Source organism: Otolemur garnettii, unplaced genomic scaffold (genome assembly GCF_000181295.1).
Source record: "Otolemur garnettii isolate 467f Iridium unplaced genomic scaffold, OtoGar3 scaffold00123, whole genome shotgun sequence".
Lineage (NCBI taxonomy): Eukaryota > Metazoa > Chordata > Mammalia > Primates > Galagidae > Otolemur > Otolemur garnettii.
In genome coordinates this window covers 443,631-467,284 of record NW_003852518.1, presented here as the reverse complement: position 1 = coordinate 467,284, position 23,654 = coordinate 443,631, and positions in this window count along the sequence as shown.

Genomic DNA, 23,654 nt, shown 5'->3' with positions numbered 1-23,654 from the left:
CTGTAATTATTAGTTGCCAAAAAGAATTAGGAGGAGGGGACTGAAATGTTACATAGCTGACAGAATGAATTATTCATTCCTCTAGTGTATGTACATTCAAATATTTATTGGATTTTACCTACAGTATCGTTATGGTGCTGCTTTTATGCCATTCTATTTAATTACAACACAGCCAGGTTATAAAGGAAATTTAGCCAAGTTTTGAAATAGATTGCTTTTAGTGGGTTGGCTGGGGACTTGATTCTATTCCATAGATTGGCTGTGGTGACTCAATTGGCCATGGTCAACGCTGTTAAGATGTACCATTCCCACAGGTCTCTCATGGGCCAGGAGTTCAGCTCAGTGCATAGGCCATGTTTAATTAGAATCATCAGTGCCCACATCCAGTCCACTCATCATCAGATCTAAAGAAAGGAAAAAGTCAAGGGCAGAAAAGGTGTGGAGATTTGACCTGAGCTCAAACCCTACCTGGCCCCCTGGAACCTGGAAGGGCACAACTGCAGGACTATCTTCACAATGACCTTTAAGTGGCCATGAAGCAGCTCCTGGTATCACACACAGATGCTGCCAGGCTGTGTTGTTAATGGACATCACCATTCTGCTGAAGACCATAGCAGAAGTTGTTGCCACCTTCAGTTATTGCTAATTGGATAAAACAAACTTACTGGGGAAGAGATTTTTCTCAGATAGAACTGTAGCATGATATGTAAGTTTCCTAATTTACTTTCTCACTTAATATTTTATAATACTTTTTTAACAATACCTTTTATTTACATGTACATTTCACATCATTTTCAATGCCTACAGTCTTCTTTTGTATAAATAAACCATAATTTATTTTAGCAATTCCTTATTATTTATTAAACATGTTATAATTCTTCATTCTCTTATAGTGTCACTTGTACTGAATTCTGCAAATAAGAAATACCAAGTCAAAGGAATGCTCATTTCAAGAGTGAACTAGATTTTACAATTGTGATGGAAGCACTGTAAGAATTTATATTTTCACCATTAGCTACATGAGATGGTGCTTATCTCCCAACACCCTGAGCATGTAACTTTTTCTGCCTTAAGTAATTTAAAGGTAACACTATTCCCTCTCTATTGTTTTCATTTGCATTTTCCGAAAACTAGAGAACCAATTTTTCACTATTAACACCTGCAAACATAGGATTTCCTCAACTGTCTACAAGGTCACCAGGCTTTGATCTCATTTCCTTCCATTGTCCTGCATTCCTCAGGATGTGAGACTCTGGTCCAAACCTACGGCTGTTGTGGATTCCTGACCCAGCCCTGAGGCCCCCAGCACCCCAGGGGTTGGCATTGTCTCCAGGATGGTGTGCATGTCCTGCCATGGCTTGCAGGCAGTGCTGGCTCCCAGGACCAGGCCCTGTGTCCTCCCCTGACACCACAGAGAGTATCCCAATGAGAGCATTGTCTCACCTGTCTTCATAGCTGTGGCAAACAAACCCTTGCTGTAGATTATCTGCATCCTTTGCCTGGTGAGCAGCATTACTGGAAGGTTCTACGAATAGTCCTCACATGTTGGAGAGTTTCTATGAACTTAAATCCTGAGGCTGCCAAGTTCTATAGATTATATTCCCTTGTTCCAGCCATCTGAATTCAGTGTAGACCTCTCTTCTTGTGATGCCCCAGACTTTTTGGTGTCCAGTTCCCCTAAGAGAGGCTAGATTGGGGAGTGTGGAAGGTCCCAATGTGTTCTGTCTTTACCATTTACTAGCCATACCACTTACCTCTCCTTTGCCTCTGTTTCTTCATCTGTAGAAGGCAGGCAGTGATGCTCCCCTGGGTCTCTGTGAGCTTCAAGTGCTGTTAACTACATGACTATGTCACCTTTTAGCATTATCAACAATAGTGATGAATCCCATCACCTGTTCTCTGAATACATTTTTTCTCTGAGCAGTCTTGGGTCTACTTTCTCCCCATGGAAAGAGGAAGGCCTGAAGTTTTGAATGTGTGTTTCCTACTCCCCCCTCCTTCCCTGGACCAGGGCCCTCTTTTGGGTTACAGCCTCTGGAGTTATCAGAGAAACTCCATGAGGATGAAGGCTCCACATTATGGAGCCCCAGGAGAGAACGTAAACAGGTTCCCATTAAGCCCAGCTCAAAGGACTCTGACTATGGGGAGGACAGGGAGCTCTGCCCCACTACACAGTGCCTTTCTGGCTGGCTGCACCAGTCACAGCCCACAGTGCTGGCAGTTGGTACCACATGGAGACCAAAAAGAGAATGCTGCAATTGATTCTGTTGTCCACCACAAATAGGTGCTGAATAGCAAAGACCCCATCTGGTGACTATGATAGCTCACTTTAGGAGTCAACTGTGACTAGTTCACAAAGTGCCCAGACAATTGCTTCAACATTATTTCTGAGGGTATCTGTGAGGGTGTTTCTAGATGAGATTTGAATTTGTACTGCCTCCCCAGTACAGTGTGGGTGGGCCTCATCCAACACATTGAGGGCCTGAATAGAATAAAAGGCAGAGTAACAAAGAGTTCTCTTTCTCTCCTGACTGTCTTTGGGCTGGGATGTTAGTCTAGTGCCTTTGGACTTGAACTTGAACTGGAGTTCTACCACTGGTTCTCCTGGTTCTGTGCTTCTTAGCCTCCAGAATCCCATGAGGCAATTCCTCATAATAAATCTCGTTGTGTTGGGTTCATGCTAAGAGCTCAGTAGACCATGGTTTTTGATGGGAGCTTTACAAAGCACATTAGACTGTGTATTGCATTTTTGAAGACATTACCTCACTGGAGCCTCACTCCAGAAATCTCCAGCCTCCCTGTCATAAACTTACCTAGGGCTGCACTGAGATTCTGCTCAGCGGAATCTCTAACTTGCAGATCTTTTCTGACTCAAACACTGTTTCTCTTGTTAGATCAGTGCTTCTCAAAGTGCTGTCCTCACATACACACACTAGAATTACCTGTAGATTTATACGTAGAACAAACATGCAGACTCTTGAATCCCCCCCCCCACCTACTGAATCAGAATACCTTGGCAAGGAGCCAGGGAATTTGCATTTTTAACAAGCTCCCTGGGTGATTCTAATGCAATTAAAGTCTGAGAGGCTCTGCCTTATGCCCTGCTGAGTCCCCTTACTCCACACAGACATAATTAAGCCTCTTAATTACACTTTTTGCCAAGAATTAACAGAGTCTTAATTATCCGAGAACACTGATTGACAATAAGAGGCAGGAGATGATTTGTGTTTTCTTTTTTTTGTTTTGTTTTGTTTTGTTTCAAAATGAAGACAAGACTTGAACATCAATGATGGTAGCCATCTTGCAGTCCCACTGGATACTGACTTGGTGAGAATGCCATGGTGTTTCTGAACAATTCTCTCTGCTCTACGTGGTGTCAGTGCTGATGGTGCAAGGCTCACTGTGATGCTTCTGCAGACCTCTCAATGGGTTTGCGAGAAGGTGCTTGTTAAATCTCAGTCTCAAAGGAGGTCAGGCATGGTGGCTCATACCTGCATTCCTAGCACTCTTGGAGGCTGGTGGGGTGGGGGGTGGATGGCTTGAGCTCAGGAGTTCAAGACCAACCTGAGCAAGAGCAAGACTCTGTTTCTACTAAATATAGAAAAACTAGCCAGGCATTGTGGCAGGTGCCTGTCATTCCAGCTACTTGGGAAGGTAAAGCAAGAGGATCACTTGGGCCTAAGAGTTTGAGGTTGCTATGAGCTAGGCTGATGCCATGTTACTCTAACCTAGGCAACAAAGTGAAATTCTGTCTCAAAAACAAAATAAGGCAGCACCTGTGGCTCAAAAGGGTAGGGCGCCAGCTCCACATGCTGGAGGTGGCAGGTTCAAACCCAGCCCTGGCCAAAAAAAAAAAAAAAAGAAAAACAAAATAAAACAAAACAAAGTCTCAGTTTCCAAAGCTAAGGGACAACCCATCCCTGAAGTTATTTGTATTTGGGCATCTGTAGGTGTGACTCAAGAATTCTGCTGTCTTCTCATACTTCTATCCAATGGCTAGTCTTCCCATTCAGTCTGTAAGAACCACGGCCCTGGTGAGCAGAGTAATTTTATCAGCCAGTCACATAAAGCCTACAGTGGTGGTCCATTGCTGTCATCTTCATTTTACTGGTGTGGAAATGGAGGCACAAAGAGGTTGAGTTGAGCCTGTAGCATTTTAAGACCAAAATCTAGGTTTTCGATACTGACTATAGAGCTGAATGGGCCTCTTCTCCTCCTTAATCTCCATTATTGTCAAGTGTCTGTTCATATTCACTCCAGTCCTTTAGGCCTCCCTGAGCAAGAGGCACGAGGGAATAAATGGGCTCCCTGGATCCTATTCCAAAGGCTGTGATGTGGGGAGCTCCTCCTCTCCAGAAGCAAAGTACTGATGATCTACACACTTGCCATCAGCAGCCAGCTCCTCTTTACTATCCTGTTATTATCTTGTTACCAGCCAGTGGCCTTTGACCTCAAGAAGGCAGTTGAGTTTCCTCGGATGCAGGCACTAAAGTTATTGAGCCCTATGACTTGCTTAGCACATTTTGTTCATTATTCTTATTGAAAAAATAAATTACCATGCAAGCCTCTTTAAGAATGAAACACACAAAGATTCACTTAATGAAGAGCTGAGAAGAGCAAAGAAAGCACTGGTTTCCCTGACGCATGAGTGTAGGCTGCCCACAGGCTGAAGCCAGGACAGAAGGACATAGAATGGAGCTAGAAGACAAGCATGGGGAGGAGAAAGAACAAACTCCAAGATACCTGCTAGCATTCTCAGGGCTTCTCCTGGTCTCCCTTCCAAGGATGAAGAATGTTGAGGGATCATTATGATGGCTCACTGAACTTGGGAACATTTTGCACCTGGATTATTGGATCATTTAGATTTCAAACTTTTAATTATCCCCCCCATCTTTGTAGCTTCTGTATCTTATAAGGACAACATAAATCTATCAATTAAAACTAACCTAGAACTGACACAGATGCTTCAATTAGTAGGCAAGGATAGATAAGATAGCATTATCTATTTGCTGTTGTTTGTTAAAAAAAAAAAAATAATAATATATATATATATATATATATAATCTGTAATGTCAGTTTCCTTCCAAGATGAAGAAACAGGGACTGGATTCATCTTCCTTTCTGAAATTACCAAAAATAAAGAAAAATATATGAAACATAGGTTTTTTATGGTGTCCAACTGAGTACTGTCTGTGAGGAAGCTATCCATGTCAGAGGACAGAGCCACCCAGAAGGATTCGAGAAGCAGTACAAGGCACTCACAAAGGGCAAGGAATTAAATCCACCACCTAGGCTAGAAAATCCCTATATTCATAGGGAAGTAGGTGAAGTGAGCAGTATGGTCTTGACTGAGTAGGAAAAAAAGTTATTAGTGCCAGACTGAGCACTCTTAGTTCCATCTAACAAGTTTTAAGTAGCTTCTGTATCTTATAAGGACAATATAAATTTATATTAAAATTAACCCAGAACTGACACAGATGCTTCAATTAGTAGGAAAGATGTTAAGATAGAATTATCAATTTTTTCTATATGTTTAAAAAAGCAAAGTAGAATCATAAAAAACTATTTTAAAAAATTAAAATTCTCGCTCAGTGCCTGTGGCTCAAGTGGTTAAGGCACCAGCCACATACACGTAAGGTGGTGGGTTTGAATCCACCAAACAACAATGATGGCTGCAACCAAAAAAAAAAAAATAGCCAGGCGTTGTGGCGAGCACCTGTGGTCCCAGCTACTTGGGAGGTGGAGGCAGGAGACTCGCTTGAGCCCAGGACAGAGTTGGAAGTTGCTGTGAGCTGTGATGCCACAGCACTCTATCCAGGAGGACAGATTGAGGCCCTGTCTCAAAAAAAAAATTAAAATTCTAGGGGTGGAGGCAAGATGGCCAACTAAAGCCAACTTTCCACAGAGGCTCCCGTCCAGAAGGAACATTAAAGGACCGAAGTTCAGCAAGTAAGCTGATGGTTTGGAGCTGAGCCAAGAAAGAATGTTGAAGAATGCATCTTCAAATACATTGAAGATTGTGACCCAAGACAACAAAACCAAGGATACAAACAATAGGTACAAAATCCATCATCAAGCAGATGGGACTCCCCTTCCCCATGAGAACAGCTCACAGTATACTTTCTACAAACAAGTGAGCAGAGTTCAAACATCCTCCCATTTTATCCCATGGGAGAGACCTTCTAAAAACTGGACCTCCTTCCCCTACTAGAGTGCCATGAAATGCTCCTGCCAGGCATAAAACATTATATATTCTCTACCTGCAATTCTGAACTCCCAGGATTCCCCTCCACTTTCACCCTGAGGTCTGGAAGCCTGTCCTCCAGGGAGTCCAGATTATTGGGCATTTTCTCAAGAGGTATAGACAGGGTGTGGGTGTTGTAGGTCTGTGCTGAATCTGCAGCACAAAGTAAGGAGAAGACAGTGGTCTAAAGGAACCATATGGGAAAGGGAGAGGCAATGCCCACTGGCACAGAGCAGTAGCAGCAGCACCAGCAACAATAGGGCTCACACTCTTGGAGATATTTTGGAGAGATATTCCCTGTCTCTCTGGGCAACCAGAGAAAGCCAGGAATCTTCTCTAGTGGCAGACACTAGCAGAACAGATCTGGTTTCCCTGACGCATGAGTGCAGGCCCTGTGGGAAAAGGGTATGCTTGAGGCAGTACCTGTCTGGGCAGGGCATGGCGGGGACAGAGAATAGCAGATGCATTGCACAGAGACAGCGTAGTCCAGGGCAGGCTGACCAGAAAGACAGCTTGAGTGAGTGTAAGAAGCACCCAGCCCTCAGGTGATCATAGTTGAGACAAAGACAGGTGGGCAGAGGCTGGAACTCACAGCCAAGTGTGAGCTCTAACTGCACCCACCCCAACACAGACTACAGTGGAGACAGACACACCAGCTCCAGGCAGCAGCACAGACTAGGGCTCAGTCACAGTTTTTGTGAATTCAAATAGCACCTGGTCTGCAGGGGAATATAGCCAGGACAGAATCACAAATTCTGCGAAAATATAAGTGTCAGCAACAACAATCAGAGGCTGGGGTGCAAATGAGTGAACAGCCCCAGCTTCCATTAACCACCTGAGGTTGTCAGGCCTCAGCCCCCCTTGCTGGATGGTAGCAGAGTGCAGAGGCCTGGCGAAAAATACATAGATCTCCCTGTGACTCAGATAGGTGCAAACCCCTGGAGGAGCATCTGCTCATTGGAGGGAACTGGGTCATAGCCCTGCGGGGTTACCAGTGACTGGGCATGACAGAGGTGCAAGGTAGGGAAGGAGGCATCAGCCTTCCCAGACTAATTCATTCGCTGGGTCAGGGTCCTTCTGACTCCACAAAGCACGAGAACAAGTCATACTCAAGCTGCCAGCAGACTCCTGCTATCTAGTTGCTGGAGACCTTTTGAACTCTCCCAGTTGAGACCAGGTGCTGACTGGGACAATTGATTTGGATCTCTCAGACTGGACCAATCACCCAAGGACTATCCAAAGTGGTGCCCTGGGTGTGTGGTTGTGGGAAGGTTTGATTTTCCTTCTCCAGTTGTTGCCCATGGGGGGTGGGGTGACTTAATTGCTGGTATTTCTCCACACCAAGTAAGTCCCCAGTGTCTCAGGCCATAGCACTGTACAGGTCCTTTGAAAAGCTCTAGGGGAAAAGATACAGACACCAGTCCCTGCTCTTTGGCAAAGGACTGGTTAATCACTACTCCTGGAGCCCCCCCAACCCAATTTCACCTTATCTGCTCATCTAGCCAAATGGTGTAAAATAATCATGGGGTGGAATCAGCGGAAAAACTCCAGTAACAAGAATAACCAGAGTAGATCAACTCCCCCAAAGAACAATATGGAGGACACAACTAAAGATCCCATTCATAAACAAATGGTTCAGATGTCAGAAATTGAACTCAGACTTTGGATTGCAAATAAGATTAATATAATGGAGGTAAAATTGGAATTAGAAATTCAAAGAGCATTTCAAAAGTTGTCTCAAGAATTCAATGAATTCAAAGACAAAACCACCAAAGATTTTGCCACATTGAGAGAAGAATTTACAGCCCTCAAAGATCTGAAAAATACAATAGAATCCCTCAGTAACATAATGGAGCAAGCAAAAGAATAGATCTCTGACATTGAAGACAAAGCTTTTGAACCCTCCCAAGCACTCATAGAGGAAGAGAAATGGAGAGAAAAAATGAATCATTCTCTCAGAGAGCTCTTGAGTAATTCAAAGAAAACTAATATTCGCCTAATAGGAATTCCTGAAGGTGATGAGGTGGCTTTACAAGGCACAGAGGCTCTTCTTCATGAGATTATGAAAGAGAACTTTCCAGACATGCCAAGAGATTCTGAAATTCCGATAGGAGAGAGTTTCAGAATCCCAACATGACTAAACCTGAATAAGACATCTAATATGCACATCATAATTAACTTTACTAAAGTTAATATGAAGGAGAAAATTATGAAAGCAGCCAGACATAAGAAAACCATAACCTACAAGGGGAAGAATATTAGAATGACTGTAGATTTCTCTGCAGAAACTTTTCAAGCAAAGAGAGGCTAGTCATTGACCTTCAACCTCCTAAAACAAAACAACTTTCAACCCAGGATCCTGCATCCTGCTAAACTGAGTTTTATTTATGATGGAGAAATTAAATACTTTAATGACATTCACATGTTGAAGAAATTTGCCATAACTAAACCAGCTCTCCAGGATATTCTTAGTCCTATCCTCTATAATGACCAGCTTAATCCTCCACCACAAAAGTAAACTCACTCAGAATCTTTTGATCAAATTCCAAATTCCACAGTGGCAAAGCATTCAAAATGTCCACTGGACTTTCAAAAAACTTGATACCCAAAATTCTACCAGGTTTCTCAGCATTCTCAATTAATGTGAATGGCTTAAATTGTCCTCCTAAAGAGGCTGGGCTGACTGGATACAAACACTCAGGCCAGATATCTGCTGCATACAAGAATTTCATCTTACATTAAAAGATAAATATAGATTCAGGGTGAAGGGATGGTCATCTATAATTCACACAAATGAAAATCAGAAAAAAGCAGGCATTGCAATTTTTTTTGCAGATAAAATAGGCTTGAAACCAACAAAAGTAAGGAAAAATAAGGATGGTCACTTCATATTTGTTAAGGGTAATACTCAACATGATGAGATTTCAATTATTAACATTTATGCACACAACCAGAATGCACCTCAAGTTATAAGAGAGACTCTAACAGACATGAGCAATGTGATTTCCTCCAGCACCATAATAGTCGGAAGTTTTAACACTCCTTTGACAGCGTTGGATAGATCTTCCAATAAGAAGCTAGGCAAAGAAATTTTAGATTTAAACTTAACCATTCAACATTTGGATTTAACACACATCTACAGAACATTTCATCCTAACAAAACTGAATACACATTCTCTCATCAGCCCAGGGAACATACTTCAAAAGTGATCACATCTTAGGTCATAAGTCTAACCTCAGCAAATTTAAAAGAATAGAAATTATTCCTTGCATCTTCTCAGACCATCATGGAATAAAAGTTGAACTCAGTAACAACAGGAATCTGCAGACTCATATGAAAACATAGAAGCTAAATAACCTTTTGCTGAATGATAGCTGGGTCAGAGATAAGATTAAGAAGGAAATTACCAAATTTTTGGAACAAAACGATGATGAAGACACAAATTATCAGAACCTCTGGGATACTGCAAAGGCAGTCCTAAGAGGGAAATTTATAGCACTGCAAGCCTTCCTCAAGAGAATAGAAAGAGAGGAAGTTAATAATTTAATGTGACATCTCAAGCAACTGGAAAAGGAAGAACATTCCAATCCCAAACCCAGCAGAAGAAAATAAATAACAAAATTAGAGCAGAATTAAATTAATTGAAAAGATAAGGATTATACAACAGATCAATAAATCAAAAAGTTGGTTCTTTGAAAAGGTCAATAAAATATATAAAACTTTTGCTAACCTAACCAGGAAAAAAAGAATAAAATCTCTAATTTCATCAGTCAGAAATGCTAAAGATGAAATAAGAACAAACTCCTCAGAAGTTAAAAAAAATTCTTAATGAATATTACAAGAAACTTTATTCCCAGAAATATGAAAATCTGAAGGAAATCGACCAATACTTGGAAGCACGCCACCTTCTAAGACTGAGCTAGAATCAAGTGGAAATGTTCAACAGGCCTATATCAAGTTCTGAAATAGCGTCAACTTTACAAAATCTCCCTAAAAAGAAAAGCCCAGAACCAGATGGCTTCACATCAGAATTATACTAAACTTTTAAAGAGGAATCAGTACCTATATTACTCAACCTTTTCCAAAATATAGAAAAATAAGGAATACTACCCAACACACTATATGAAGCAAACATCACCTTGATCCCCCAAACAACAGAAGACCCTACAAGAAAAGAAAATTATAGACCAATATCACTAATGAATATTGATGCAAAATATTCAACAAAATCCTAACAAATAGAATCTAGCAATACAGCAAACAAATTATACACCATGACCAAGTGGGTTTCACCCCAGGGCCTCAAGGAAGGTTCAATATACATAAATCTATAAATATAATTCAGCAAGTAAACAAAATAAACAACAAATACCATATGATTCTCTCAATTGATGCAGAAAAAGCTTTTGATAATATCCAGCATCACTTCATGATCAGAACACTTATGAAAATTGGTATAGAAGGAACATTTCCTAAAGGGATAGAGACCATGTACAGCAAAATCCTAGCCAACATCTTATTGAATGGAGTTAAATTGAAATCATTTCCACTCAGATCAGGAACCAGGCAAGGTTGTCCTTTGTCTCCACTGCTTTTTAACATTATAATGGAAGTCTTAGCCATCACAATTATGGAAGAAAAGGCCATCAATGGTATCCACATAGGGTAAGAAAAGATCAAACTTTCACTCTTCACAGATAATATGATTGTATATCTGAGAAACACCAGGGATTCTACTGCAAAACTCTTAGAAGTGATCAAGGAATGCAGCAGCATCTCAGGTTACAAAATCAAACTTATAAATTGGTAGCTTTTATATATACCATCAATAATCAAACTGAAAAAACAGTCAAGGACTCTTTTCATTCACAGAAGTGCCAAAGAGGATGAAATGTTTGTGAGTTTGCCTAAAAAGGATGTGAAAGATCTCTACAAAGAGAACTATGAAATTCTAATAAAAGAAATAGCTGAAGATGTTAACAAATGGAAAAACATACCATACACATGGCTGGGAAGAATCAACATTGTTAAAATGTTTATACTACCAAAAGCAATATACAATTTTAATGCAATCTCTATTAAATCTCTGCCGTCATACTTTAAACATCTTGAAAAAATACTTTGTTTTATATGGAATCAGAAAAAACCTCGAGTACATAAGATATTACTCAGAAATAAAAACAAAACAGGAGGAATCAGCTTCCACCTTAGAAAAATATACCCAAAGTAAAAGGAAGAGAGAAAATAATGAACATGTGAGTAGGAAAAAAATAGAGGAAATCAAAGAACTCAGAACTGGGTTTTGAGACTATCAGTAAAATTGATAAACTTGTAGACAGATAGAGCAAGGAAAAGAGAAAAAAAGCCCACAAAGTACATAAATGAGTAGGGAGTCATCACTACAGATTCTACAGACAGGAAAAGAATAATTATAGAATATTATAGAATAATTTTATGGCAATAAACTTGACAATGTATATGATATTGACCAATGCTTAAAACATAACAAAGTGTCAAAGTTGACACAAGATAACAATATCTTTTTTTTTTTTTTTTAGTTTATTGTTGGGGATTCATTGAGGGTACAAGAAACCAGGTTACACTGATTGCATTTGTTAGGTAAAGTCCCTCTTACAATCCTGTCTTGCCCCCAAAAGGTGTGGCACAAACCAAGACCCTATCCCCCTCCCTCCTTCTCTCTCTGCTATTCCCTTCCCCACTTTTCCCTCCTTCTTCCCCTCTCTACTCTCCCCTACCCCCACCATGTCATTAATTGTCCTCATATCAAAATTGAGTACATAGGATTCATGCTTCTCCATTCTTGTGATGCTTTACTAAGAATAATGTGTTCCACTGCCATCCATGTTAATACGAAGGCTGTAAAGTCTCCATATTTTTAATGGCTGAATAGTATTCCATGGTAATGCATATACCACAGCTTGTTAATCCATTCCTGGGTTGGTGGCCATTTAGGCTGTTTCCACATTTTGACAATTGTAAATTGAGCTGCTATAAACAGTCTAGTGCAAGTGTCCTTATGATAAAAGGATTTTTTTTTCCTTCTGGGTAGATGCCCAGTAATGGGATTATAGTAGCAAATGGGAGGTCTAGCTTGAGTTCTTTGAGGGTTCTCCATACTTCCTTCCAAAAAGGTTGTATTAGTTTGCAGTCCCACCAGCAATGTAAAAGTGTTCCCTTCTCTCCACATCCATGCTAGCATCTGCAGTTTTGAAATTTTGTGATGTGGGCCATTCTCGCTGGGTTAGATGATATCTCAGGGTAGTTTTGTTTTGTATTTCTCTAATAGTTAGGTATGATGAGCATTTTTTCATATGTTTTTTAGCCATTCATCTGTCTTCCTCTTCTTCTTCTCTTTTTGCAGTTTTGGCCGGGGCTGGGTTTGAACCTGCCACCTCCAGTATATGGGGCTGGTGCCCTACTCCTCTGAGCTACAGGTGCTGCCCCTCATCTGTCTTCTTTAGAGAAAGTTCTGTTATCAAGCTTTTGTCTGATTCAAAATATGCAAATATCCTTTCCCATTGTGTAGGTTATCTATTTGCTTTGGTTGTTGTCTCCTTAGCTGTACAGAAGCTTTTCAGTTTAATTAAGTCTCATTTGTTTATTTTTGTTGTTGTTGCAGTTGCCATAGCAGTCTTCTTCATGAAGTCTTTCCCCAGGTCAATATCTTTCAATGTTTTTCCTGTGCTTTCTTTGAGGATTTTTATTGTTTCATGCCTTAAATTTAAGTAAGAGAAAAATATCTTACCTAATTAGCTCCTTTACCTATTAAAGAAGTTGAATTTACAATGAAAACCTTTTTTTCTATTTTTTCATTCTTTTAGCCCTTTGCTTACCAAGCCAGAAAACCTCCAAAAGAAAAAGGATCAGATGGCTTCGTTAGTGAGATGTATCAATCTTTTCAAAAGAAATAATAGCAATTCTACATTAACTCTTCAAGAAATTTAAAGAAGGAATATTTTTCAAGTGATTCCACAGAGTCACTTTTACTTTTGGGATATTTTTCCAAGTTATCAATACAATTCTCCTTGTTAACAAGTTGAAAAAAGGAAAATCATGTATTAGATACAATTATTCCTACTAAAAATTTCTCAGCAATGTGAGAATAGAAGGAAATTTCTTCAGCTTGACAAAAGGCATCTGTTTTAAAAACCTACAGATAATACCATGCTCATCATTGAACGACTGATTTTTTTTCCCTTAAGAGAAGAAACAGGCATGTCCACTGCTATTATTCAATGCAGAGCTGAATAAACATACAGTAAAGCAAGATGAAGAAATAAAAGACACCTAGATTGGAAAGAAGGAAATAAAACTATCTTTAGTCATGGATGCCATGATTATCTATATGAAAATCAGATAGAATTTATGAAAATACTACCAGAAATAGTGAGTGAAATTAGCAATGCTGTAGGATATAACAGCAATATATGTGCCTACAGCAATTAATTGTCTTTAAATATTGTTTACAATAGTAGCTAAAATATGTAATACTTATGGACAAGTCTGACAAAATAAGTAAAGACACATATATTGAAACCCACAAAAAAAAAATTCCTGACAAAAATTAAAGAATACCTAAATAAATAAAAATATACCATACTCAAGAACCCCAAACTGACCAAATTGACCAAATAGTTTCAAAATAATACTAATCACAATCTTAGTAATCATATTTTGTAAAGACTGACAAGATCATTCTAAAATTTATGTGGCAAATCACATGACCACATATAGCATTTAATAGAAAATAGATCACAGAGAAAAATGTAAAATCTAAAGCTATAAAGGTTCTAGGGAAAAAATAGGAGAAAACTCCTGCAATTGGATTAAGCAAAGATGTCTTGGATACTACACCAAAAACATGACCTATGCCAAAGAAAATTGATAAATTCAACTTTATCAAAGTTAAATGCTTTTCAAAAAAGAAACTTGGAAGAAAGAAAACACAAGACACAGATTGGGAAAAAATATTTGCCAGTTATCTCTGTTGTGAAAGACTTAGATTCAGAATACATAAATAATTGTTCAGCTCATTAAATAAGGAAATGTAGTTAAAAGTGGGCAAAAATTTGACCTTCACCAAAGAAGATTATTCTAACATTAATCTAGGTGTTTCTCTGAGGGTGCTTTTAAAAGAGATTAGCATTTAAATTGATGGGCTTTGATTAAAGCAGATTGTCTTCCATAATGTGGGTGCACCCCGTCCAATCAGCTGAGGGCCTGAGGAATAGAACAGAAGATGGATTCCCTTACAAGAGAGACTTTTACAGGAGATGCTTCACATAGGCTGGGTGTCCAGCCTGTCAGCTGACTCTGCAGACTTTGGACTTGCCAGCCTCCATAATCACACGACCTAATTCTTAAAATTAGTCTCTTTCCACATTTAAATGTGCACACATATCTTATTGGTTCTGTGGCTACAGACTGTGACTAATACACTCCGTACCACGCATGTGCACAAAGTGGAGCCAGTCTACACCACTCATGTGCACGGAGCAGAGCCATTCTACACCACACATGTCTCCACCACAGAGTGGAGACACTCTCTTACTCAGTGCTGATAGAAAGGAAATGGTGTGAGTAGTTACAAAATCTGTAAGTTTCTTAAAAAGCTAAATCTATATCTACTATGTGATCCAATTTTTCTATTTCTGTGTACTTAACCAATAATAAGGCAATCACACATTCACTCAAAGAATGGTACACAAATGTGTATAATCATGTTATTTGTAATCTTCCAATACTCAAAGATCCATCTACAGATGAATGGATAAACAAGATCTAGTCCTTTATCCACATGGTGGATTATTATACAACAAAAGAGATGAACTATTGCTACTTCATCCAATATGGATAAATTTCAACGTAATCATGATTAGTGAAAGAAGTCAGACAAAAAAATACTGTATGATTAATTTTATATAATATTCTAGAAATTGCTATCTTATTTATAGTAGTAAAATACTAAGCTCGAGAATGAGGTGGCTCATTCTTGAAATTCTAGAATTTTGGCAGGTAGAGGCAGAAGGGTTGCTTGAGGCCAGGAGTTTGAGATAAGCCTGAGAAGCGTGGTAAGAGCCCATCTTAAAAAAAAAAGAAAAAATGTTAGCCATGGGCAGTAGCACACACCTATAGTTCTAGCTGCTCAGGAGGCTGAGACAGGGATTGGTTGAGACCAGCAAGAGAGAGACCCCAACTCTACCAAAAATAGAAAAACTAGGTGGGCATTGTGGCAGGTGCCTGTAGTCCCAGCAACTCCAGCATGAAGCAAGAGGATCACTTGAGCCCAAGAATATGAGGTTGCTGTGAGCTTGTTGACGTCATTTCACCATACCCAGGGTGACAGGGTGAGACTCTTCCTCAAAAAAAGAAGTCCAATCATTTCCTTCAAAGAGCAAAATGGAATGATGTGATGACAACATTTGAGTCAGATTTTAATTAATAATCATATATTTCCATCATGTTATCATTCCATTTTAGGCAATCTATTAATTCGCTTTCTCAGGTTGATGGTGTATGTCATCTGAAAGTAAATTCTTGGTGGCAGTCCACTGAAATTACATTTTTCAGATAGGCAACATTTAGGTAATAAATATGACCATATATACTCAGATTAATGACAACATAAAAATATCTAACCACTTCATTAATTGCTACCAAATATCAATTCTTTAATTTTCACCTTCAAAATAAATTATCTGTCACTGTTAGTCTCTTAGTTCAATTATTTTTAGCTAAGGCAAAGCTATCTCTAACTCTATTAAAGAAAGCTCTTTTATATTCTTTTATTTGAATCTATAGAAGTAATTATAGAATTCAAATGAAATATACCATACAACATAATTGTTGACATACAACCAAGAAAGAAAAGTTCTGGGTGAAATGAACATTTTCTGACATTTGTGTGAGCAACAGGGGTTGTCTCATTTGGGTAGAGAATCTCTTATCAAACATGTTCCATGAGAATTCAGACATAAGCTCTACTTTTTTTCCTTCTAATCAAATTACATACTTAGTAGGCAAGTTCATTGATTGCGATTTATGAGCCTTGAGGCATCCCTAATACCTAATCAATGTAATACCCAATGCATGATTAAGGGTGTGTGTGGGGGGGCGGGGGGGGGAAGATAAACTACCCACCTGCAGGGAATTTGCAATCTAATGGGAGATAAAATACATATACGTGAAAAGATTAGAAAACGCTTTCAGAGGGCATATGTGAAAGTGAGCTAGCCCTTGACAAAACCACAGCCTTACAGGGTATGGGAGATATCTGACTCTTGTTGTTTTTTACAGTCTTATCTCTTGTGGGTTCCTCTCCCTTACTTAAGCCAGAGGCAAAGGGGTCAGACGAGGCTGTCCATCAAGGTCAAACATCCCATGAGAGAAAACAGAGCAAAGAGGGCTTTTGAGGGGCAAGTACAGAGTATATGGCACCCCAGCCACACCTTCCTTCTATTAAAAAGTCACTGGAAAACAGTTATAAACATCCAAGAACTCAAGAGAACATTGTTCCCATCAGCCATTTCTGAGGAATCAATTTGATGTGCTTCTGACAACCAGGAAATGGAAGCATCACCATAGGTTCTGGTGGTGGCACTAACTTTACTGTAGGGCTAAGATTAAATAACAGTGATAGAGGGGACAAAATAGTATTTAGATACTGCATGTTCTGATTGGATGACTGTTACATCTAACAAAGGTGGACCAAGGAAGGGAGAACTTAAAAAATAGAACAAGGTTCCTGACTGCCTCATAGGAATAAACTGGGAATAAAAGTTCATCACACACATTCAGTCTGATACTGAGAGGAAGGGAAGGGGAACCACATGGACTCATTTAATTGTATTACTGCACATATTCAGGTACCAACAGATAGTATCAGCAGTGGGGAATGTAAGTGTATTATATGAAAAGTATCATTAAAGTGAAAAGTAAACTTCCTTAAGTACCAAAAATAGATTTTAAAAGGATTAGAAAACAAAATTGCAATAATAAAGCCAATGAGAGCAAGTGTGGATGAGGACTTGGAAGAGATGAACTCTCAAGCACTGATGGTGGGAATGTAACAAGGTGTAAACACTTGGAAGGCAGTTTGAATACAGCATCTCAGAAAGTTAAATGTATGCCTGCCTTACCATCCAGCCATGCTATTCCTGGACATTAACCCAAGAGAAGAAAGTAAATGTCCATCCAAAGACTTGTACACAAATGCTGACCACAGCTCTAGCTGTAACCACCAGCAACTGGAAGCAACCCTGATGGCCATCCATAGATGAAGGAGTAAACTCTCTGACATGCCTATATAGTGGAATGCTTTTCAGTGATAAAAGAAGAATGAGCTGTTTTGATATACTTACTAGTCATAGATGAATATCAAAGTCATCATGTTGAAAGCCTTACATTTAAGCTAATGATCCATTTCAAGTTAATATTTCACTACAGATTAGTTTGTGGTTTCCAGATTAATTATTCTGTGCAACTGAGGCAAGAGCCTTTTGCACACTCTACCTAGTGTTCCATGAGACATAAGGTTTTAGGGTCTAGCTCAGGGGGACAGTTACTCAGCCTTGTGTGGGGGTCCAGGAATGAGCTCTCTAATCCTTTAGGATGGTTCTTATTCTAGCCGCAGGTAATTTCCTCAATGCACTCTGATTTGTACTCAGCTTGATATTCAAGAGGGGCCCCTGCAGAGCTCTGGAGTTTCCTCTGGGAACTCTGGCAGCCTCAGTCTACTTGAATCCTCAGCACCATCTCCTCTACTCAAGGAATCCACAGAACTCTGTCTTGGTTCCTTCTCTGCTTTCTCTTCCTGGAAATTCTCTCAAAGCAAGAAGCTGGGCAATTGTAGGGATGACTGATTTGTTTTCTTCCTTTCAGGGAATCAATTAATTACCAGACATGCAATCCTTTAAAAAAAATGGTGTTTTATGTATTTTATCTGGTTTTTATGGCTGTTGTTTCATTTAGGAGGACAGATCAATTTCATGAAAGCATTATATTTAAATGTAACAAACAATATTAAAGGTCAAACATATTGGCTGAATTAATAATATAAATTGACTTGCCTCACATATAGAAAAAGGTGATTAGATGGACTAACAAAGCAAAACCCAATTCTCTGTTGTTTGTAAGACAAAGCTAAAATAAAGATTCAGAAAGTCCAAATTAATAGACAATGATATGCTAGTTAAATATAAACAGTAAGAAAGCAGGACTAATGCTGCAGTAGCTAGAGCTGACATGTCAGCCCCCTGTTCACATCTTCTTGCTCTTCTGCCTTGCTGCACACCACTCCGAATTCCTTGCATGTCTTCGCATGATGGCTTTCTCTGGCATCCATAATCTTTTTTGTTCCCCATGTGGCAGATCAGAAGTGCTCGAGAGTTAATACCCTCTGGGAGCAGTGTGCTGTCCATCAATGATGGGAGTGGGTACAGAAATACCCCAGCACTCTCTACCCTTGGATGGAATAACTCTGACTCTGATTGGGATGTCCATTCCAAGGCCTGCAAGCTGCATGTGGATTATATGAGGTCTTTTTGGCTTATGTGTGGTGGCATCTATCACAAAAATCATTCACAGCCCTTTATTTTTGCTCATCAGCTTTCTTAATGTTTGTGTATTTAATGTGTGGCCCAAGACAATTCTTTTTATGCCAATGTGGTGCAGAGAAGCCTAAAGGTTGGACATCCTGGTTCATAGCAATAAGTGGCTTTATAATGTACCTTTTACTGACACCACACCTTCCCCAGATTCACTTCCCATTTCCTTATCAGTGTTCTCTTCACTTTCCAATTAAACCTTTGCTTTCAAATCCTGTAGGTCCTTGTCTTGGACCTATTTCAAGGGAACCCAAAACAAGAGGATAACAGAAAAGACAAAATTCAGCCCTGCCCCAAACAAACCAAAACACAACAAATACAAACATCAATGGTGCTAAGACTAAAATTCACAAAGAAAATGTTATGTCTATGTATTCAATATCAGATTGATAACTTTTATGAAGCAGAAACTAGAAAAGACGTAAGGAGAAATAGATTAAAACACTTTCATAGTAGAAAACTTCTCAACCTAAGATAGACCAAGTAAACAAAACATTTTATCAGGGTATAAAATAACCAAGCAACAAATTTAGCAGGTTAAGTTCTATAGATGCACACGGGACTCTAAAATCAGTCTGTAGAGAATACACTTTATTTCATATACAGATGGAACTTTCTTAAAAATGGACCATATAAAGCTATGATGATTGGTTTGAAGTAACCACATCAGACTGTATAAGAAAAAAATCAGCACACTATACCCTACATATGCATGAATATATTCACGATCTATGTATATTTGACTTAATAAAATTATTTTTTAAAAATAGAAAAGCCAGAAACAAATCCATGTATTTACATAAAAAAATAAAATAAAAATGGACCATATTTTAGGATGTATGTAAAAAATCTTAAATAGTTTAAAAACATAAAATAATGTTTACAGCATTTATGACAACAATACAATAAAGTAAAAATTACTAACAATTTGTAAATGTCCTCCAATAATTTAACAACAAGCACAAAGCAGCAAAACTTTCTCAGAATAGTAAGCCAGGGCAATTGTAGAACACACCCTCTTTGTTTTCTTTCTTTTGGAGATCATTTCATAAGGAACTCTTAAAGAATTGTTGGCATTTTTTCATGTGTCTGTAGGCCATGTGCCTATCTTCTTCAGAGAAGCTTCTGTTAAGTCCCTTGCCCACAATGAAATGGCATTACTTGCTCTTTTCTTATTAATAAGCGTTCTCTGTGGATTCTGGTTATCAAACCCTTGTCAGAAGCATAACATGCAAATGTCCTCTCCCATTCTGTGGGCTGTCTGCTTGCTTTACTTACTATGTTCTTGGCTGTGCAGAAGCTTTTTAGTTTGATCAGATCCCACGATAACTAAGTAAACGAGATGAGGTATATATTAACCAGTGTGATGTAAGCGTTCCTAATTCTATATGAAATCAGCACATTGTACCCCATAAATGCACTAATGGATACATGATCTTTGTGTTTATGATTTAATAAAAAATAAAAATACAAAAAAATTAAAAATTAAAAAAAGAATTGTTAGCTCAAATGGGAAATGCAAAACTAAATTTTAGAATGTCAAGAAAATAGAAATGAAGGAAACACATCAAAATCTAAAATTCAGAGGGGGAGGGGCAAGATGGCCAACAGGTACCAACTTCTGACAGAAGCTCCTGTCCGGAGGGAAGGATAAAAGCCAGAAAATACCCAACAAAGTTGAAGACTAGGAGCCCAGCTGAGTGAAAAGAGTGATATCTGCAGGAAATCTCTGCTGAGGCAAGTTGCGACTCCTAGAAAGCAATGTACAGGTATATAATACATCCCGAAGGAAGAGTGTCCATCCCCTCCCCCAAGAAAGTTGTGTTTTTTCTCTTTGTCTGCTCCTGTGAGTTTCCTATAGATTAGTGATGAACTAAGGACTTATTGTCTCATCCTACATGTGATAGCTACAGAAAGTGGGGTCTACTCCCCTAGAGGGACCCTGCCAAGGCTCCGAACACCCTCTTGATAGGCAGAAAAATCGAACTAATGTTTTGCTGCCACTTTGAATTCCCAGTCCACCCTTCCCCACTTGCCTGCAGAGACAGTGAGAGGAGGCCCAAAATAGTGTTCTCCCACCCCTGCCGACCAAGTGCCCTGTCCTGGCCATGCAGTCGGAGAACTGCTTGAGCTGCAAGTTCTCTAGCCAGCTGGCGCTCAGCTTCCCCCCCCCCACCCCAGGCACATGAACAGGGCACACCAAGGACTGATCCACCTGCCTATCCCCCCACATGGCTGCTGCCACTCAGAAGCCACCCCCCAGGCACCCAAGTGAGGTGCGCTGAGGACTGATCCACCCTAGTGTCATCTGTGCAGCTGCTGCCACTCAGCCACCACTCGTGGGCATTCGAGCAGGATGCCCTAGGACTGATCAACTGACGCGTTCCTGGCACCCCAGTCTCGGCAGCTGAGAACTGCAAGAGGATGGTCAGTTGAGAGGGAACCACAGTGGCATGGAGGTACCCCAAGGCAAAGAGCAGCAGCCACAGCAGCTACAACAATAAGGCTCACACTCCTGAAGATTTCCAGACAGAAACGCTCTATCTCTCCAGGCAACCAGAGGAAGGCAGCATATTCTCCAGTGGCAGCCACAGGCTGAACAGTTTTCGGAAAGTCTCCAAACAGTGCAAATTCAGCATGGGGCAGAATCAGCGGAAAAACTTTGGTAACCAGAATAACCTGAGTAGATTAAGTCCCCCAAAGAAGGATGGGGCAGATGCAATTGAAGATCTCATCCATAAACAGATGGCTGAGATGACATAAATTGAGTTCAGAATCTAGATAGCAAATAAGATTAACAGAATGGAGGAAAGGAGGGATTTAGAATTTCAAACTATTCAAAAGCTGACTCAAGAATTCAATGATTTCAAAGATAAAATGACCAAAGATTTTGAAACACTGAGGCAAGAGGTTGCAGCCCTCAAGATCTGAAAAATATGGTAGAATCCCTCAGTAACAGAATGGAGCAGGCAGAAGAAAGGACCTATGACATTGAAAAAAAGCTTCTGAACATGCCCAAGCACTCAAGAATGAAGAGAAATGGAGAGCAAAAACGGATCACTCTCTCCGAGAGCTCTGGGATAATTCAAAGAAAACTAATATTCATCTTATAGGAATCCCTGAAGGCAACTAAGTTGCTTCACAAAGCACAGAGGCTCTTCTTCATGAAATTATGAAAGAGAACTTTCCAGACATGCCAAGGGATTCTGAAATTGAGATAGCAGAGAGTTTCAGAACCCCAGGATGACTCAACCCTAATAAGACATCCCCCAGGCACATCATAATTAACTTCACTAAAGTTATTATGAAAGAGAAAATTCTGAAAGCAGCTAGGCATAAGAAAACCATAACCTACAAGAGGAAGAATATTAGAATGACAGCAGATCTCTCTGCTTAAACCTTTCAGGCTAGAAGAGGGTGGTCATCAACATATAGTATCCTAAAACAAAATAACTTTCAACCCAGGATCCTGTATCCAGCTAAACTGAGTTTCATTTATGATGGAGAAATTAAATACTTCAATGGCATTCATACATTGCTATAACTAAACCAGCCCTCCAGGATATTCTCAGACCTATCCTCCATAATGACCAGCACAATCCTCCACCACCTAAGTAAACTCACACTGAAAATTTTGATCAAATTTCAACTTCCACAGTGGCGAAAGGATTAAAGATGTCTACTGGACTTTCGAAAAACTCAATACTCAAAGTTATACCAGGCTTATCAACATTATCAATCAATGTGAATGGCTTAAATTGCCCTCTAAAGAGGCACAAGCTGGATGACTGGATACAAAAACTCAGGCTACATACCTGCTGCATACAAGAATCCCATCTTACCTTAAAAGACAAATACAGAGTCAAGATGAAGGGATGGTCATCTATATTCCAGACAAATGGAAAGCAGAAAAAAGCAGGTGCTGCAGTTTTATTCACAGATACAATAGGCTTTAAACCAACAAAAGTAAGCAAGGATAAAGATGGACACTTTATATTCATTAAGGGTAATACTCAATACAATGAGATTTCAATCATGATTATTTATCGACCCAAACAGAATGCACCTCAGTTTATAAGAGATACTCTGATAGACATGAGCAACTCGATTTCTTCCAGCTCCATCAAATTTAGAGATTTTAATACTCCTTTGGCAGCGTTGGATAGATCCTCCAACAAGGAGCTTAGCAAAGAAATTTTAGATTTAAACTTAACCATCCAGCATTTGGATTTAATGGACATCTACAGAACATTTCATCCTAACAAAACTGAATATACATTTTTATCATTGGTCCATGAAACATACTCCAAAATCGACCACATTTTAGGTCATATGTCTAACCTCAGCAAATAAAAGAATAGAAACTGTTCTTTGCATCTTCTCAGACCATCATGGAATAAAAGTTGAACTCAGTAACAACAGGAATCTTCAGACTCATACAAAAACATGGAAGCTAAATAACCTCATACTGAATGATAGGTGGGTCAGAGATGAGATCAAGAAGGAAATTACCAAATTTTTAGATCAAAATCATAATGAAGAAATGAGTTACTAGAACCTCTGGGATACTGCAAAGGCAGTCCTAAGAGGGAAATTTATAGCACTGCAAGCCTTCCTAAAGAAAATGGAAAGAGAAGAATTCAACAATTTAATGGGATATCTCAAGCAACTGGAAAAGGAAGAACATTCCAATCCAAAACCAAGAAGAAGAAAAGAAATAACCAAAATTAGAGCACAATTAAATGAAATTGAAAACAAAAGGATTATACAACAGATCAATAAA